This window comes from Pseudophryne corroboree, chromosome 4 (assembly GCF_028390025.1).
Source record: "Pseudophryne corroboree isolate aPseCor3 chromosome 4, aPseCor3.hap2, whole genome shotgun sequence".
Classification (NCBI taxonomy): Eukaryota; Metazoa; Chordata; class Amphibia; order Anura; family Myobatrachidae; genus Pseudophryne; species Pseudophryne corroboree.
In genome coordinates this window covers 56,132,099-56,151,378 of record NC_086447.1, presented here as the reverse complement: position 1 = coordinate 56,151,378, position 19,280 = coordinate 56,132,099, and positions in this window count along the sequence as shown.

The window sequence follows — 19,280 nt, the reverse complement described above, 5'->3', positions numbered from 1 at the left end:
GCCCTTGTTCTACCATGGTAATGTGATGGCGAATGGTTTTACTCACAGAGTGATTGACAGTCAGGGACCATTTGTGGCAGATGTGTTGCAACCATTTTTGGGAGTGAAACAGAGTGCTACTGCGCTCCTGTTCACAGTTACACTGATTCTGGCGTCTTACTTCCAGCGGACATGCTGCGCGACTGTATGGTTACGCAGATGTTTGCCCAATGTGCATCCAACGGTTGCGTCTTTGTATGCAAGTGGCAGATCAGAGACACAAGTTATGGGCGACTCTATACAACTCCCGGCGGCTTATACACTTGTATATTTTCACATCCAAATTTTTCATACAAATTAGCAGCTGTGAATGGCATACATCTCTGAGACATCTACTGTATGTACTAAGACCCGGAGAGAGATAAAGTAACAGCCAGTCACTTCCTAACTGTCATTTTTCAAACCCAGCCTGTAACATGGCAGTTAGGAGCTGATTGGCTGGTACTTTATCTCTCTCCCTTTCTCTCCAAGGCTTAGTACATAGGGGGTCATTCCAAGTTGATCGCTCGCTGCCGATTTTCACAGCACAGTGATCAGGTGAAAAAGCGGCATTTATGCGCCTGCGTATGGGCCGCAATGCGCACGCGCGTCGTACGGGTACAAAGCCCGTTGTGGTTGTGCACAGGTTCTAGCGAACTTTTTCTTCGCACTGATGGCCGCAAGAAGATTGCCAGGAAGGGGGCGTTTCTGGGTGTCAACTGACCGTTTTCAGGGAGTGTTTGCAAAAATGCAGGCATGTCTGAAAAAACGCAGGCGTGTCTGGGCGTTCGCTGGGCGGGTGTATGACGTCAAATCCGGACACGAATAGGCTGAAGTGATCGCAAGCGCTGAGTAGGTTCAGAGCTACTCTGAGACTGCACAAACTGTTTTTGCAGAGCTCGGCTACACAAGCGTTTGCACTTCTGCTAAGCTAAAATACACTCCCCAGTGGGCGGCGGCATAGCGTTTGCACGGCTGCTAAAACTAGCTAGCGAGCGATCAACTCGGAATGACCACCATAGATCCCAAGGTCTTCTTAAAAAAAAAAAAACTCCAAAACACAAAGGGCCTAATACAGAGTTGATCGCAGCAGGAAATTTGTTAGCAGTTGGGCAAAACCATGTGCACTGCAGGGGGGGCAGATGTAACATGTGCAGAGAGAGTAAAGGGCCCTACACACTAAAAGACTATCTGTCCAATCTGGCTGATTGGAAAGAAAATCTGGCAATGTCTGGGAGCAAATGACAATTGACTATTTGCTCTCAAAGTCCATTTTTGTCTGGAAAACACACACAAATGGACTTTCAGACAAATTGGGTATGTTTGTTTCATTAAACCAATTTATCTGAACAACCGTTTTTATCTATTTTCTTGATTTTGGGAGCAAATGGTTGATTGTCATTTGCTCCCAAACATTGCCAGATTTTCTTTTCAATCAGCCAGATTGGACAGATAATCTTTAAGTGTGTAGGGTCCTTTTAGATTTGGGTGGTGTCTGTTCAAACTGAAATCTAAATTGCAGTGTAAAAATAAAGCAGAGAGTATTTACCCTGCACAGAAACAGAATAACCCACCCAAATCTAAGGGCCCTACACAATAGAAGACATGACCAATGTGAAAGATGAGCAATTTCCCTTGAACTTCCCAGAACCCTGACAAACGAAATTAAGTGTACACATTAAGCAATTTTTTAAACAATTTGAAAGACGAAAGATATCTTTGGAGTTGGCACCTTTTTTATAGCCCTTTCACACCAGCACACCTGAACACGGGTTTTTGGCACATGAACGCGCAAAACCCGTCTTCATGTGCGCTGTGAAAGGGGTTCAGGGTCGAGTGACCCGGTATTTCAACCCTGCTCTTGAGCAGGGTTGAACACGTGCTCAACCCGGCTCACTGTGTGGTGTGTACGGGAGCCGGGTCGATGCGACCCGTTTCCCGTTCACTCTATATGTATGGGTGGCACTTGGAGATTATGTGTTCGCCAAACGCCATCCCCACTGCGTCACCGCTGACTGCGGTGTGAAAGGTGCCTGAGGCGGGTCACACCCTGGGAGCTCCCGTGTCAGGCTCCCGGGTGCGACCCGCTTCAGGCAGTGTGAAAGGGGTATTACATATTTTAATATTGGGGAGGCATTTCTGGGTGTGTGGGCAGGGCTGTAGAAGGGGGAACCAATTAAGTTTTTTTCACCCACTACCCCACCAATTATATTTCCACTGTGCCACCAACTTAATAAAAAAATAACTATAACGGGTTCATCATTTATAAATATATATATATATATATATATATATATATATAAAATATAGATATATAGATAGATAAAATAATAAATGGTAAAAATGCAAACATACAAGATAAAAGAGAAATTTTGCCTTATCTGTCCACATAAAAGATCGGATACATCCTGTCTCCAATAATTCTTTCTTAAAACAGTGGTAACAATGCAAACGTGTAAGATAAATACATTTAAAAGGCTTATCTGTCTATATAGAGGTTCAGGTACAGCAGTCCCATATATATATATATAATTTACCCATTATAGTTATTTTTTTATTAAGTTGGTGGCATGGTCGGTGAAAAAAACGTAATTGGTGGGGCAGTGGGAGAAATTAATACAGAGACGCTCAGCGGCTCCCATCAACGGCTCAGCTAGAAAGGAATTGCTGCCGGGGAGGGAGCCACTGCCGGGAAGGTGAGCTGCTGCCGGGAAGGTGAACCGCTGCTGGGGAGGTGAGCCGCTGCCGGGGAGGTGAGCAATGTCACATCATGAACATCGCTCATCGTGGCTACATACACATGCCGTGAAGAGATGAGCGATGTCACAAGTGACATTGCTCACACTGAGCATGCTGCACGGGCTGTTATGTTACTGAATTAGAATGCTTAATATTTGTAGACACTCCCTTACTAATATGTATAGGCCTGAATCTTCAGTGATGGTCCCTAGGACCAGAGGGATGCTGGGAAGTGGGTGGTCCAGTGTGCAGTGTGTCTGGAGTTGGTGATGGAATAAAACAGCACAGCAGTGAACTCACATGTCTCTGTATCCTTATGACTGGATTTACAAACATATGAACAAAACATGATGTCAGAAGAAGTTTAACTTGGACTGCTAGTGCTCTCAGAGTGTGAAAGAATCCTGCAGCAGTCTGTAAGGCTGTGATACTCAGTGTCTGCAAAGCCTGCCGTGTGCTCCTCTCTTCAAACAGTGAGTAACCATGGATAAACTGGCTCCCTCAACCGGCATGCTGATGTCTGGTAACTTGTCTGAAAACTGGAAAAGATTTAAGCAAAGGTTTAATATATATCTTGCTGCATGTGGAGCTGAAACAGAGGCTGACAAAACTAAGGCATCCATTTTCCTCCATGTGATAGGAGAGGATGTGCTGGACATTTATAATAGTTTTCAGTTTGATGAGGGGCAGAATATGGTGCTATCTTCTATAATGCAAAAGTTTGAAGATTACATTGTGCCAAGGAAAAATGTGACATATGAAAGATATAAGTTTTTCACATGTGATCAGAAGTCTGTAGATGGATTTAATCAGTATGTTACAGAGCTGCAATCACTCAGTAAAACCTGTGAGTTTGGTGATATAAAGGATTCACTGATTAGAGATCGTATTGTCTGTGGAATACCTGATAATGGACTCAGAGAGAGATTGCTGAGAGAGCAAGACCTAACACTAGAAAAGACAGTGACTATGTGCAGATCTGCAGAAATAACTAGATTTCAAGCCAAAATGTTACACAAGGACGTTGATGGTGCTGTACATGTAGTGCAGAAGACAGAGCCAAGCAAGCCTCCAGTCTCAAGAATGAAGCCATCTAAGCCACAGTCTAATAAGGAAATTTGTAGTGGATGTGGAAATGCTCACAATCCTAAAATGTGCCCTGCTTATGGTAAAACCTGCATGAAATGTGGTAGACTAAATCACTTTGCCAAATGCTGTAAAATGAAAAGTGAAACAACCAAAGTGCATGCTGTTAAACAAACAGAGGAATTCTTTGTGGATTGCATTGAGCTTTGCAGTGCAGATAAGAAAGAATGGATTGTCCCTTTAACTGTGAATGAGATTGTCATTCCCTTTAAGCTTGATACTGGCGTGCAGGTGAATTTAATATCATTTCAAGACTAAAAGACTTTTAAAGTAAAACCTAAAATTCATCCAGCCAAAGTGAAAGTTACAGGTTACACTGGGGAGGAAATTCATGTGAAAGGTACATGCTTAGTGACACTGAAATATAAGGGACAACAGTTTAAAACATCTCTACTGATTGTGGATAAAAATGTGCAACCGATTCTAGGATTAGGTTCCTGTGAGAAACTAAGCTTGCTAAAGAAAGTTTTTATGGTGACATCACAAGTAGAAGATGACTGCAAATCGATGTTTACAGAATACAGAGACTTGTTTGAAGGTCTAGGTTGTTTGCCTGGAGAGCATAAAATAAATAAAGACACGCAAGTTTCTTCAGTGATACACCCCTGTAGAAAAGTGCAGTTTGCGCTGAGAGAAAAACTGAAACGAGTTAAACCGCATGGAAGCCTTGGGTGTGATACAGAAAGTTGATGAGCCTACTGAATGGGTAAGCTCCTTAGTAATTGTTGAAAAGAAAAATGGACAACTCAGAATATGTCTAGACCCCAGAGATTTAAACAAAGCTATTAAACGAGAACATTTCAAACTACCAACCAGAGATGAAATCATGTCGCAATTTGCGGGAGCAAAATGGTTCAGTAAATTGGACGCATCTTCAGGATTCTGGCAAATGAACCTAGTTGAGGCCAGCTCAAAGCTTTGTACATTTAATACACCAGAAGGTCGATACAGATTTCTTCGACTACCATATGGAATATTGTCTGCTCCAGAAGTATATCACAAAAAGATACATATGATTTTTGAACATATTCCAGGTGTTGAAACAATGATGGATGACATTATTGTCTGGGGATCTACAAAGGAAGAACATGATTCTAGATTGAGACAAGTAATGGAACTTGTCAAGAAAGTGAATCTAAAGCTAAACAAGGACAAATATGAATTTGGCATGAATACACTTACCTTTATGGGTGACGTGGTCTCGGATCAAGGTGTAAAACCAGACCCAAGGAAAATATCAGCCATAGTGAACATGGAACGTCCTAACAACAAAGACGACGTCAGAAGATTCCTAGTAGAGATGTGCACCGGAAATTTTTCGGGTGTTGTGTTTTGGTTTTGGATTCGGTTCCGCGGCCGTGTTTTGGATTCGGACGCGTTTTGCCAAAACCCCCCTGAAAATTTTGGGTCGGATTCGGGTGTGTTTTGGATTCGGGTGTTTTTTTACAAAAGAACCTCAAAAACAGCTTAAATCATAGAATTTGGGGGTCATTTTGATCCCATAGTATTATTAACCTCAATAACCATAATTTACACTCATTTTCAGTCTATTCTGAACACCTCAACCCTCACAATATTATTTTTAGTCCTAAAATTTGCACCAAGGTCGCTGGATGGCTAAGCTAAGCGACACAAGTGGCCGACACAAACACCTGGCCCATCTAGGAGTGGCACTGCAGTGTCAGACAGGATGGCACTTCAAAAAAATAGTCCCCAAACAGCACATGATGCAAAGAAAAAAAGAGGCACCAAGGTCGCTGTGTGACTAAGCTAAGCGACACAAGTGGCCGATACAAACACCTGGCCCATCTAGGAGTGGCACTGCAGTGTCAGACAGGATGGCACTTCAAAAAAATAGTCCCCAAACAGCACATGATGCAAAGAAAAAAAGAGGCACCAAGGTCGCTGTGTGACTAAGCTAAGCGACACAAGTGGCCGACACAAACACCTGGCCCATCTAGGAGTGGCACTGCAGTGTCAGACAGGATGGCACTTCAAAAAAATAGTCCCCAAACAGCACATGATGCAAAGAAAAAAAGAGGCACCAAGGTCGCTGTGTGACTAAGCTAAGCGACACAAGTGGCCGACACAAACACCTGGCCCATCTAGGAGTGGCACTGCAGTGTCAGACAGGATGGCACTTCAAAAAAATAGTCCCCAAACAGCACATGATGCAAAGAAAAAAAGAGGCGCACCAAGGTCGCTGTGTGACTAAGCTAAGCGACACAAGTGGCTGACACAAACACCTGGCCCATCTAGGAGTGGCACTGCAGTGTCAGACAGGATGGCACTTCAAAAAAATAGTCCCCAAACAGCACATGATGCAAAGAAAAAAAGAGGCGCACCAAGGTCGCTGTGTGACTAAGCTAAGCGACACAAGTGGCCGACACAAACACCTGGCCCATCTAGGAGTGGCACTGCAGTGTCAGACAGGATGGCACTTAAAAAAATACTCCCCAAACAGCACATTATGCAAAGAAAAATTAAAGAAAAAAGAGGTGCAAGATGGAATTGTCCTTGGGGCCTCCCACCCACCCTTATGTTGTATAAACAGGACATGCACACTTTAACGAACCCATCATTTCAGCGACAGGGTCTGCCACACGACTGTGACTGAAATTACTGGTTGGTTTGGGCCCCCACCAAAAAAGAAGCAATCAATCTCTCCTTGCACAAACTGGCTCTACAGAGGCAAGATGTCCACCTCATCATCATCCTCCGATTCCTCACCCCTTTCACTGTGTACATCCCCCTCCTCACAGATTATTAATTCGTCCCCACTGGAATCCACCATCTCAGATCCCTGTGTACTTCTGGAGGCAATTGCTGGTGAATGTCTCCACGGAGGAATTGATTATAATTCATTTTGATGAACATCATCTTCTCCACATTTTCTGGAAGTAACCTCGTACGCCGATTGCTGACAAGGTGAGCGGCTGCACTAAACAATCTTTCGGAGTACACACTGGAGGGAGGGCAACTTAGGTAGAATAAAGCCAGTTTGTGCAAGGGCCTCCAAATTGCCTCTTTTTCCTGCCAGTATACGTACGGACTGTCTGACATGCCTACTTGGATGCGGTCACTCATATAATCCTCCACCATTCTTTCAATGGTGACAGAATCATATGCAGTGACAGTAGACGACATGTCCGTAATCGTTGGTAGGTCCTTCAGTCCGGACCAGATGTCAGCACTCGCTCCAGACTGCTCTGCATCACCACCAGCGGGTGGGCTCGGAATTCTTAGCCTTTTCCTCGCACCCCCAGTTGCGGGAGAATGTGAAGGAGGAGCTGTTGACGGGTCACGTTCCGCTTGACTTGACAATTTTCTCACCAGCAGGTCTTTGAACCTCTGCAGACTTGTGTCTGCTGGAAAGAGAGATACAACGTAGGTTTTAAATCTAGGATCGAGCACGGTGGCCAAAATGTAGTGCTCTGATTTCAACAGATTGACCACCCGTGAATCCTGGTTAAGCGAATTAAGGGCTCCATCCACAAGTCCCACATGCCTAGCGGAATCGCTCTGTTTTAGCTCCCCCTTCAATGTCTCCAGCTTCTTCTGCAAAAGCCTGATGAGGGGAATGACCTGACTCAGGCTGGCAGTGTCTGAACTGACTTCACGTGTGACAAATTCAAAGGGTTGCAGAACCTTGCACAACGTTGAAATCATTCTCCACTGCGCTTGAGTCAGGTGCATTCCCCCTCCTTTGCCTATATCGTGGGCAGGTGTATAGGCTTGAATGGCCTTTTGCTGCTCCTCCATCCTCTGAAGCATATAGAGGGTTGAATTCCACCTCGTTACCACCTCTTGCTTCAGATGATGGCAGGGCAGGTTCAGGACTGTTTGCTGGTGCTCCAGTCTTCGGAACGCGGTGGCTGAATGCTGAAAGTTGCCCGCAATTCTTCGGGCCACCGACAGCATCTCTTGCACACCCCTGTCGTTTTTTAAATAATTCTGCACCACCAAATTCAATGTATGTGCAAAACATGGGACGTGCTGGAATTTGCCCAGATGTAATGCACGCACAATATTGGTGGCGTTGTCCGATGTCACAAATCCCCAGGAGAGTCCAATTGGGGTAAGCCATTCTGCAATGATGTTCCTCAGTTTCCGTAAGAGGTTGTCAGCTGTGTGCCTCTTCTGGAAAGCGGTGATACAAAGCGTAGCCTGCCTAGGAACGAGTTGGCGTTTGCGAGAAGCTGCTACTGGTGCCGCCGCTGCTGTTCTTGCTGCGGGAGGCAATACATCTACCCAGTGGGCTGTCACAGTCATATAGTCCTGAGTCTGCCCTGCTCCACTTGTCCACATGTCCGTGGTTAAGTGGACATTGGGTACAACTGCATTTTTTAGGACACTGGTGAGTCTTTTTCTGACGTCTGTCTGTGTACATTTTCGGTATCGCCTGCCTAGAGAAATGGAACCTAGATGGTATTTGGTACCGGGGACACAGTACCTCAATCAAGTCTCTAGTTGCCTGTGAATTAACGGTGGATACCGGACACATGTTTCTCACCACCCAGGCTGACAAGACCTGAGTTATCCGCTTTGCAGCAGGATGACTGCTGTGATATTTCATCTTCCTCGCAAAGGACTGTTGGACAGTCAATTGCTTACTGGAAGTAGTACAAGTGGTCTTCCGACTTCCCCTCTGGGATGACGATCGACTCCCAGCAGCAACAACAGCAGCGCCAGCAACAGTAGGCGTTACACTCAAGGATGCATCGGAGGTAATCCCAGGCAGGAGAGGACTCGTCAGACTTGCCAGTGACATGGCCTGCAGGACTATTGGCTTTCCTGGGTAAGGAGGAAATTGACACTTAGGGAGTTGGTGGTGTGGTTTGCAGGAGCTTGGTTACAAGAGGAAGGGATTTAGTGGTCAGTGGACTGCTTCCGCCGTCATCCAAAGTTTTTGAACTTGTCACTGACTTCTGATGAATGCGGTCCAGGTGACGTATAAGGGAGGATTTTCCTAGGTGGTTAACGTCCTTACCCCTACTTATTACAGCTTGACAAAGGCAACACACGGCTTGACACCTGTTGTCCGCATTTGTGTTGAAATAATTCCACACCGAAGAGCTGATTTTTTTTGTATTTTGACCAGGCATGTCAATGGCCATATTCGTCCCACGGACAACAGGTGTCTCCCCGGGTGCCTGACTTAAACAAACCACCTCACCATCAAAATCCTCCTTGACAATTTCCTCCCCAGCGCCAGCAACACCCATATCCTCATCCTGGTGTACTTCAACAGTGACATCTTCAATTTGACTATCAGGAACTGGACTGCGGGTGCTCCTTCCAGCACTTGCAGGGGGCGTGCAAATGGTGGAAGGCGCAAGCTCTTCCCGTCCAGTGTTGGGAAGGTCAGGCATCGCAACCGACACAATTGGACTCTCCTTGGGGATTTGTGATTTAGAAGAACGCACAGTTCTTTGCTGTGCTTTTGCCAGCTTAAATCTTTTCATTTTTCTAGCGAGAGGATGAGTGCTTCCATCCTCATGTGAATCTGAACCACTAGCCATGAACATAGGCCTGGGCCTCAGCCGTTCCTTGCCACTGTCGTAAATGGCATATTGGCAAGTTTACGCTTCTCATCAGACGCTTTCAATTTTGATTTTTGGGTCATTTTACTGAACTTTTGTTTTTTGGATTTTACATGCTCTCTACTATGACATTGGGCATCGGCCTTGGCAGACGACGTTGATGGCATTTCATCATCTCGGCCATGACTAGTGGCAGCAGCTTCAGCACGAGGTGGAAGTGGATCTTGATCTTTCCCTATTTTAACCTCCACATTTTTGTTCTCCATTTTTTAATGTGTGGAATTATATGCCAGTATCAATAGCAATGCCCTACTACTATATATACTGCGCACAACTGAAATGCACCACAGGTATGGATGGATAGTATACTTGACGACACAGAGGTAGGTAGAGCAGTGGCCTTCCGTACCGTACTGCTATATATACAGGTGGTCACTGTCAGCAATCTGCAAAACTAAAATGCACTACAGGTATAGAATCTAGATGGATAGTATACTTGACGACACAGAGGTAGGTAGAGCAGTGGCCTTCCGTACCGTACTGCTATATATACTGGTGGTCACTGTCAGCAAACTGCAAAACTAACATGCACCACAGGTATAGAATCTAGATGGATTGTATACTTGACGACACAGAGGTAGGTAGAGCAGTGGCCTTCCGTACCGTACTGCTATATATACTGGTGGTCACTGTCAGCAAACTGCAAAACTAAAATGCACCACAGGTATAGAATCTAGATGGATAGTATACTTGACGACACAGAGGTAGGTAGAGCAGTGGCCTTCCGTATCGTACTGCTATATATACTGGTGGTCACTGTCAGCAAACTGCAAAACTAAAATGCACCACAGGTATAGAATCTAGATGGATAGTATACTTGACGACACAGAGGTAGGTAGAGCAGTGGCCTTCCGTACCGTACTGCTATATATACTGGTGGTCACTGTCAGCAAAACTCTGCACTGTACTCCTCCTATATAATACTGCTGGTCCCCAGTCCCCACAATAAAGCAGTGTGAGCACAGATATATGCAGCACACTGAGCACAGATATGGAGCATTTTTCAGGCAGAGAACGGATAAAACTGATGGTCACTGATCAGCAAAACTCTGCACTGTACTCCTCCTATATAATACAGCTGCTCCCCAGTCCCCACAATTAAGCAATAAGCACAAATATTTGCAGCAACATTAATAAACAGAGAGGACGCCAGCCACGTCCTCTCCCTAACATTTCCAATGCACGAGTGAAAATGGCGGCGACGTGCGGCTCCTTATATAGAATCCGAATCTCGCGAGAATCCGAACGCGGAATGATGACGTTCGGGCGCGCTCGGGTTAACCGAGCCTTACGGGAGAATCCGAGTATGCCTCGGACCCGTGTAAAATGGGTGAAGTTCGGGGGGGTTCGGTTTCCGAGGAACCGAACCCGCTCATCACTAATTCCTAGGAATGATTACTTACTTAGGAAAGTTTGTTTCTCAACTCTCTGAACGAACAGCCTCTCGTAGATGGTTGTTGGACAAAGATAACGAGTGGATGTGGTCACATGAACAAGAAGAAAGTTGGCAAAACTTGAAACAGATCATTACAGAGCAACCAGTGCTAAAATTCTTTGATCCTGCGAAAAGAATAAGAATTTCAGCAGATGCTTCGCAATTTGGCCTAGGCTCAGTGCTGTTACAAGAACATGAGGATACATGGCAACCAGTAATCTATGCATCAAGAGCACTGACAAGTGCTGAAACAAGGTATGCTCAGATAGAAAAATTACTTCTAGTGATCACATATGCATGTGAGCGATTTCATCAGTTTGTGTATGGTCAAACATTTACAGTGGAAACTGACCACAAGCCATTGGTAGCTATCATGACTAAATCATTACATGACTGTCCCATTAGAATTAAACGAATGCTTATCAGACTACAGAAATATGATGTACACTTGCTGTACTGTCCCGGCAAATACATGTACATTGCTGATACACTTTCTCGTGCTGTGGACAAAAGTGAAGGTTCCAAAAGTCTGATGGATGAAGAGATAGAAGCCTATGTTAATTTGATCGTAGCTTCTCTACCAGTGTCTCTTGCAAGACAAGAACAGATCAGGAAAGAAACTGAGACAGATGGCACAATGAAAGTGTTGAAAGATATCATTCTGAAAGGTTGGCCAGCAGAAAAACATGCGTGCCCGCTGTCTATCCATGATTATTGGATGTACCGCAGTGACCTTACAGTTGTCGATGGAATTATTTACAAAGGCAATAGGTTTGTCATACCTGCATGACTAAGAAAAACTGCTGTGCAAGATACATGAAGGCCACTTAGGAGAAGAAAAATGTAAGCGGAGAGCGCGTGAAGTTATGTATTGGCCAAGAATGAACCAAGACATAGCACAGACTACAGCTACATGTGAATTATGTCTTACGTATAGACCGAAACAACAAGTTGAGCCACTGAGTCCTCACGCAGTGCCAGAGAGACCATACCAGAAAGTTGGCGCAGATTTGTTTGATTGTAATGGGAAAACGTACATTGTCGTGACTGATTATTACTCTAACTACCCTGAGGTGAAGACACTACATACAACTACTAGTAAAGCCATAATCAATTGCATGAAGTCAGTCTTTGCAAGGCATGGTGTTCCTATAGAAGTGTTCACTGACAATGGTCCTCAGTTTTCCAGTGCTGAATTTAGACAATTTGCTGATGAGTGGGAATTTGTTCATACTACGTCAAGTCCCCACTATCCATGCTCAAATGGGTTGGTGGAAAGTTCAGTAAAAACTGTAAAGAGTCTAATGAAAAAAGCTCAAGAAGGTAAAGAAGATTTCTACAAAAGTATTTTAATCTACCGCAGTACACCTTTACAGAATGGACTTTCTCCTGCACAAATGCTGATGGGAAGGAGGATTAGAGCAAATTTCCCGATACATGATGAACTGCTTAATACACATAACTCAGCGTTGGTCAGACTGAGTAAGGAACGTCAATAGGCGAAACAGAAACTGTTCCATGACAGGCGAGCAAAAAGCTTATCTGATCTAAAATCGGGTGACCCAGTCCATCTCAGAGATCACGAGAAAGGTATTTGGGTGCAGAAAGGTATTGTGCAAGCACAAGTAGCACCAAGATCTTATACTATACGTACAGAGCATGGAACAGAAGTAAGAAGAAATCGGGTGGATTTAAGATCTCAACCTAACCATAATGCAGACAACATGACTGAAGAATACCCTTCATCTGACATGTATGATGATCCTGATAATGGTGAACCAACCACGATTCTAGAAAGGTCCAACATGGTCGATGAAACACAGACTGTGTATGAAAGACCCAAAAGGGAAATACGCAGACCTGAGAGACTCATTGAAACGTGTTAGATGATGTTCTTAATATGACGTTGTTAATTGTTGCATTGAAGCGTACAGGGCTTATCTTTAAAGAAAAGAGGATGTGATGTTAGTGTATTAGAATGCTTAATATTTGTAGACACTCCCTTACTAATCTGTGTAAGCCTGAATCTTCAGTGATGGTCCCTGGGACCAGGGGGATGCTGGGAAGTGGGTGGTCCAGTGTGCAGTGTGTCTGGAGTTGGATGGAATAAACAGCACAGCAGTGAACTCACATGTCTCTGTGTCCTGATGACTGGATTTACAAACATATGAACAAAACACGGGCGACCGCCAACCTGCAGTCAACAAGCCCGGGTGCGCGCATTGTTGATTGCAGGACCATACACACTAGACGATGTGAATGATATATCGTTCACAATCATAGTTATCGTTCACGTCTGCAGAAAATATCGTCTAGTGTGTATGGCCCTTTACTCTCTCTGCACATGTTACATCTGCCCCACCTGCAGTGCACATGGTTTTGCCCAATTGCTAACATTTTGCTGCTGTGATCAACTCTGAATTACCCCCAAGGTACGGTGCGGGTACGGGTCGTTGGGTCGACCACACTTAGGTCGACAGTCATTAGGTCGACCACTACGGGTCGACATGCAGTAGGTCGACAGGGTTGCTAGGTCGACATGGTCTATAGGTCGACATGTGCTAGGTCGACATGAAAAAAGGTTGACATGAGGTTTTTTTTTGTTCAAATTGTTGTTTTCTTCGTAGCGTGACCGGGAACCTCAATTAGTTCACCGTGTCCACTCGCCATGCATCGGGCAAGGTTCCTCGCTCCACTACTGCTGCGCTTGGCACAGGTTACTATTCCCAATTGTAGTCCACGTGGATCGTAAAGTATGAAAAAGTTGGAAAAATAAAAAAAAAATTGTAAAAACTCAAGTCGACCTTTTTTCATGTCGACCTAGCACATATCGACCTGTAGACCCTGTCGACCTACTGCACGTCGACCAATAGTGGTCGACCTAATGACTGTCGACCTAACGACGTATCCCAACAATGAAAATGTATTGATATTGCAGTCGGAACGTTACCAGCGTTGGAGCGCCGAAGTTGGCTCATCGCAGGGCTTACAAAGGGATGCCTTAGCAGTGGAGGGGTTAAAAATAATTTTCAACAATTACTATACAATGTTTTTGTTTAAACTGGAAAGTTACCTAAAAATTTTGCACATTCCCCCAAAAATATTACATTATTAATTCTATAAGTTTTTTTTTTTACTGTGAGACCTATTTTGAGAGAACAGCTGAACATAAAAATGTGCTTGTGGTATCCAAATAAAGAACTTACCATGTAGAAAAATGAGATTGGGGCAACAGTTCGGGCGTTGCGGAGGGCAAAGTTCCCATGTAAAGTCTATGGGAGAAACATGCGCAAGCAATGTAAGCATTTACCGCTAGATCCAAAATATCCACTTTATTTGTTTACCTTGCGATGGGAACCATTGCCCTTATCTGCATAAGGTGCCCAGTTCAGTAACAGACACAGGGCCGAATTCAGACCCGGTCACAGTGCTGCGATCAAGTCGGAACTGCGCATGCGTATGCACCGCAATGCGCAGGCGCGTCGCACGGGTACAAAGCAGATTGTTGCTGTGCGATGGCTTTTACGAAGAATCCATTCGCACAACCGATTGCAAGGAGATTGACAGGAAGAGGGGGTTTGTGGATGGCAACTGACCGTTTTCTGGGAGTGGTTTGGGAAACGCAGGCATGCCTAAGGGGGACATTTACTAAGCAGTGATAAAAGCGGAGAAGTGAGCCAGGGGAGAAGTTTCCCCATCAACCAATCAGCAGCTCTGTATAATTTTATAGTATGCAAATTACAGATGTTACTTCAGTGCTGATTGGTTGCCATGGGCAACTTCTCCACTGGCTCACTTCTTGCCCATGGCAACCAATCAGCACTGAAGTAACATCTATAATTTGCATACTATAAAATTATACAGAGCTGCTGATTGGTTGATGGGGAAACTTCTCCACTGGCTCACTTCTCCGCTCTTATCACTGCTTAGTAAATGTCCCCCTAAGTGTTCGCAGGGTGGGTGTCTGACGTCAATTCCGTCCCCCGACAGGCTGAAGTGATCGCAGCGGCTGAGTAAGTCCTGGGCAACTCAGAAACTGCACAAAGTTTTTTTATACCGCTCGGCTGCAATACACTCCCCTGTAGGCGGCGACTATCAGATCGCTGGACTGCAAAAAAATGCTAGCGTGCGATCGAGTCTGAATTAGACCCATAGGGTGTCATTCCGACCTGATCGCTCGCTGCAGTTTGTCGCAGCGCAGCGATCGGGACGGAACTGCGTATGCGCCGGTGCCGCAGTGCGCCGGCGCATGCCAGCCGTCGTTACCTAGCGATCGCCTCTGAGACAGAGGCGGTCGCTAGGTGGGAGGGGGCTGAATGGCGGCGGGGGGGGGGGGGGGGGGTCGGCAGGGGGGGGCCATCACTGACATGCGGGGCGGACTAGCCCTGTGCTGGGCGTCCCCCCGCATGTCTAAGTTTACGATCGTAGCTGTGCTAAATTTAGCACAGCTACGATCAACTCGGAATGACCCCCATAATGCGCACGTGGTGTTCTGCGATCAGTCCTAATATAAGTAAATACTTTATTGCATACTTACCCTTAATATGTCTCCCCTGCAGCAAACAAAATACAAAAAAAAGAAAACTTAAGAGCCTTACTGGAAGACCCGTGAGCAATCAATGGGTGGCTACAAGAGAGAGTGAAGAGTATTCTGTCAATTTCGACGGGTTTCCACTACTTCAAATTGAATGTAATAAAAATGAAAGTTACAAACATGAAAAAAACAAACAAACAAAACAAAATAATGCTTTCAACTTTTTCATTCTGGAATATCGCTTTAGAAGATGTAGCTTTAGTAATGTAAACTGAATTCTAGTTAGTCTAGGCCGTTCCCACATCTTGGGGCAGATGTATTAAGCCTGGAAAAGTGATAAAGAAGTGATAAGTGAAAGGTGATAACGCACCAGCCAATCAGCTCCTAACTGTCATTTTTAAAAGCCGTAATGATTGGCTGGTGCGCTGTTATCACTTTCCACTTATCACTGCTTCATCGCTTCTCCAGGCTTAATACTTCTGCCCCTATAGTCTCACAAAGGCCAGATGTATCAGACCTTATAGAGAGATAAAGTACTAACCCATCTGCTCTAACTGTCATGTTACAGCCTCTGTTTGAAAAATGATAGAAGCTGATTGGTTGGTACTATATCAATCTTCACTTTACCTCTCTCCAAGGTTTGATACATTTCTCCAGGGCCAGACTGGCCATCTGGCACTTCTGGCAAATGCCAGAAGGGCCGATGGCCAGATGGGCCGGTCTGACTGTCAGCGCCTGCTTCCTGCCCGAGTAGCCCCGCCTCCCTGTCGACACTCCCAGCACTCGGTGCCTACCTCCGGCCGCTGTGCTCTGCAGAAGAGTGCGGCTGCTCTTCTCTTCCCTCCCACCTTCCCAGAAGTCAGTATAAGCGCAACGTCATCACGCACAGCCGCACACCATTCTGGGTCCGAGAGCGGCTGCGGTGCAAAGAAGAACAAGGAGCAGCAGCAGCCCCAGCATGGCGTTGGGCGACGTCGCATGGTGTACTACATGCTGCCGCCCGCCCGCCAACAAGCACCCAGCCTGCCTGTCTGAGCCCCTGTCCCTGGATCCCGGCCCCAGCAGCAGAACAGCACACAGCCAGCTGCAGCATCAGGACTGCAGGGAGAGTGTTGCCCCCCTGGCCAGGGTGAGTGTGGGTGTATACATGCCCTGACTGACTCTTACTCTCTCTCTCTCTCTCTCTTTCTCTCTCTTTCTGTCTGTGTTCTCTCTCTCTCACTGTCCTCTCTCTTTGTGTCCCCCCCTTTCTTTCTTTTTTTCTTTCTTTCTTTCTTTCTTTCTTTCTTTCTTTCTTTCTTTCTTTCTTTCTCTCCCTCTCTCTGTCCATTCTCTCGCCCTCCATCCCCCCTCCCACTTCCCCCTCTCTCTGTCCTCCCCTCTCTCTCTCACTGTCCTCTCTCTCTGTGCCCCCCCCCCTTCTCTCCCGCTCTCTGTCCTTTCTCTCGCCCTCCATCCCCCCTCCCACTTCCCCCCTCTCTCTGTCCTCCCCTCTCTCACTCTCACTGTCCTCTCTCTCTCTCTGTGCCCCCCCTTTCTCTCCCGCTCTCTGTCCTTTCTCTCGCCCTCTGTCCCCCCTCCCACCCCCTCTCTCTCTCTCTCTCTGTCCTCACCCCCCCCCCCTCTTTTTGTCCTCAACCCCCCTCTCTCTCTCTCGTTCTCACCTCTTTCTTTTGTCCTCCCCATCTCTCTTGTCCCCCACCTCTCTCAATCTCGTTCCAGACTCTCTCTCATCCTCACCTCACTTCCTCTCGTCCCCACCTCTCTCTTGTCCTCACCTCTCTCTCTCTCGTCCTCACCTCTCGCTTTCTCTCGTCCTCACCTCTCGCTTTCTCTCGTCCTCACCTCTTGCTCTCATCCTCACCTCTCTCTCTCTTCACATTCCTCGTTCTTGACTCTCTCTCATCCTCACCTCAGTTTCTCTCGTCCCCACCTCTCTCTTGTCCTCACCTCTCTCACTCTCTACCCACACCTCTCGCTCTCTCTCTCTTGTCCCTACCTCTCTCTCTTTCTTCCTCTCTCTCTCTCGTTCACCAATTTTTATCATCCCCACCTCTCTCTGACTCTCTCTCTCATCCTCACCTCTCTTTCTCTCATCCTCACCTTTCTTTCTCTCATCCTCACCTCTCTTTCTCTCATCCTCACCTATCTTTCTCTCATCCTCACCTCTTTCTCTCATCCTCACCTTTCTTTCTCTCATCCTCACCTCTTTCTCTCATCCTCACCTCTCTTTCTCTCATCCACACCTCTCTTTCTCTCATCCTCACCTTTCTTTCTCTCATCCTCACCTCTCTTTCTCTCATCCTCACCTCTCTTTCTCTCATCCTCACCTCTCTTTCTCTCATCCTCACCTTTCTTTCTCTCATCCTCACCTCTCTTTCTCTCATCCTCACCTCTCTTTCTCTCATCCACACCTCTCTTTCTCTCATCCTCACCTTTCTTTCTCTCATCCTCACCTCTCTTTCTCTCATCCTCACCTCTCTTTCTCTCATCCACACCTCTCTTTCTCTCATCCTCACCTTTCTTTCTCTCATCCTCACCTCTCTTTCTCTCATCCTCACCTCTCTTTCTCTCATCCTCACCTCTTTTTCTCGTCCTCACCTTTCTTTCTCTCATCCTCACCTCTCTTTCTCTCATCCTCACCTCTCTTTCTCTCATCCTCACCTCTTTCTCATCCTCACCTCTTTCTCTCATCCTCACCTCTCTTTCTCTCATCCTCACCTCTCTTTCTCTCATCCTCACCTCTTTCTCTCATCCTCACCTCTCTTTCTCTCATCCTCACCTCTTTCTCATCCTCACCTCTCTCTCTCTCATCCTCAATCTCTCTCTCTCTCGTCCTCACCTCTCTCACTCTCTCTCTCCTCACCCCTGGCCAGGGTCAGTGCGGGTGTATACATGCCCTGTGCCCTGGTTGACTCTTACTCTCTCTCGGTCTGTCTTCTCTGTTCTCTCTCTCTCTCTGTCCGCCCTCTCTCTCATGCACTGTCCTCTCTCTCTGCCCCCCCCTTTCTCTCACCCTCCGTCCCCCTTCCCCCTCCCCCCTCTCTGTCCTCACCCCCCCCCTCTCTCTTTTTGTCCTCAACCCCTCTCTCTCTCTTTAGTGCTGCCCCCTGGCCAGGGTGAGTGCGGGTGTATACATGCCCTGGCTGTCTATCTTGTCCTAACCTGCCTCTCTCTTTCGTCCTCACCCTCTCTGTCGTCCTCACCTTTCTCTCTTACCCTAACCTCTCTCAGGTCCTGACTCCTCTCTCTCTTGTCTGCACCTTTCTCTCCCTTGTCCGCACCTCTCTCTCTCTTGTCCTCACCTCTCTCACTCTTTGTGACGTCTCTCTCCCTTGTCCTCACCTCACTCTTTCTCTCGTACTTACCTCTCTCTCATCCCCACCTCTCTCGTCCCCACCTCTCTCTCATCCTAATCCCTCTCTTTCTCTCTCTCTCTCATCCTCACCTCTCTTTCTCTCATCCTCACCTCTCTTTCTCTCATCCTCACCTCTTTCTCTCATCCTCACCCAATTTTTATCATCCCCACCTCTCTCTGACTCTCTCTCATCCTCACCTCTCTTTCTCTCATCCTCATTTCTCTCTCTCTCATCCTCACCTCTCTTTCTCTCATCCTCACCTCTCTTTCTCTCATCCTCACCTCTTTCTCTCATCCTCACCTCTTTTCTCACCTCTCTTTCTCTCATCCTCACCTTTCTTTCTCTCATCCTCACCTCTCTTTCTCTCATCCTCACCTTTCTTTCTCTCATCCTCACCTCTTTCTCTCATCCTCACCTCTCTTTCTCTTGTCCTCACCTCTCTTTCT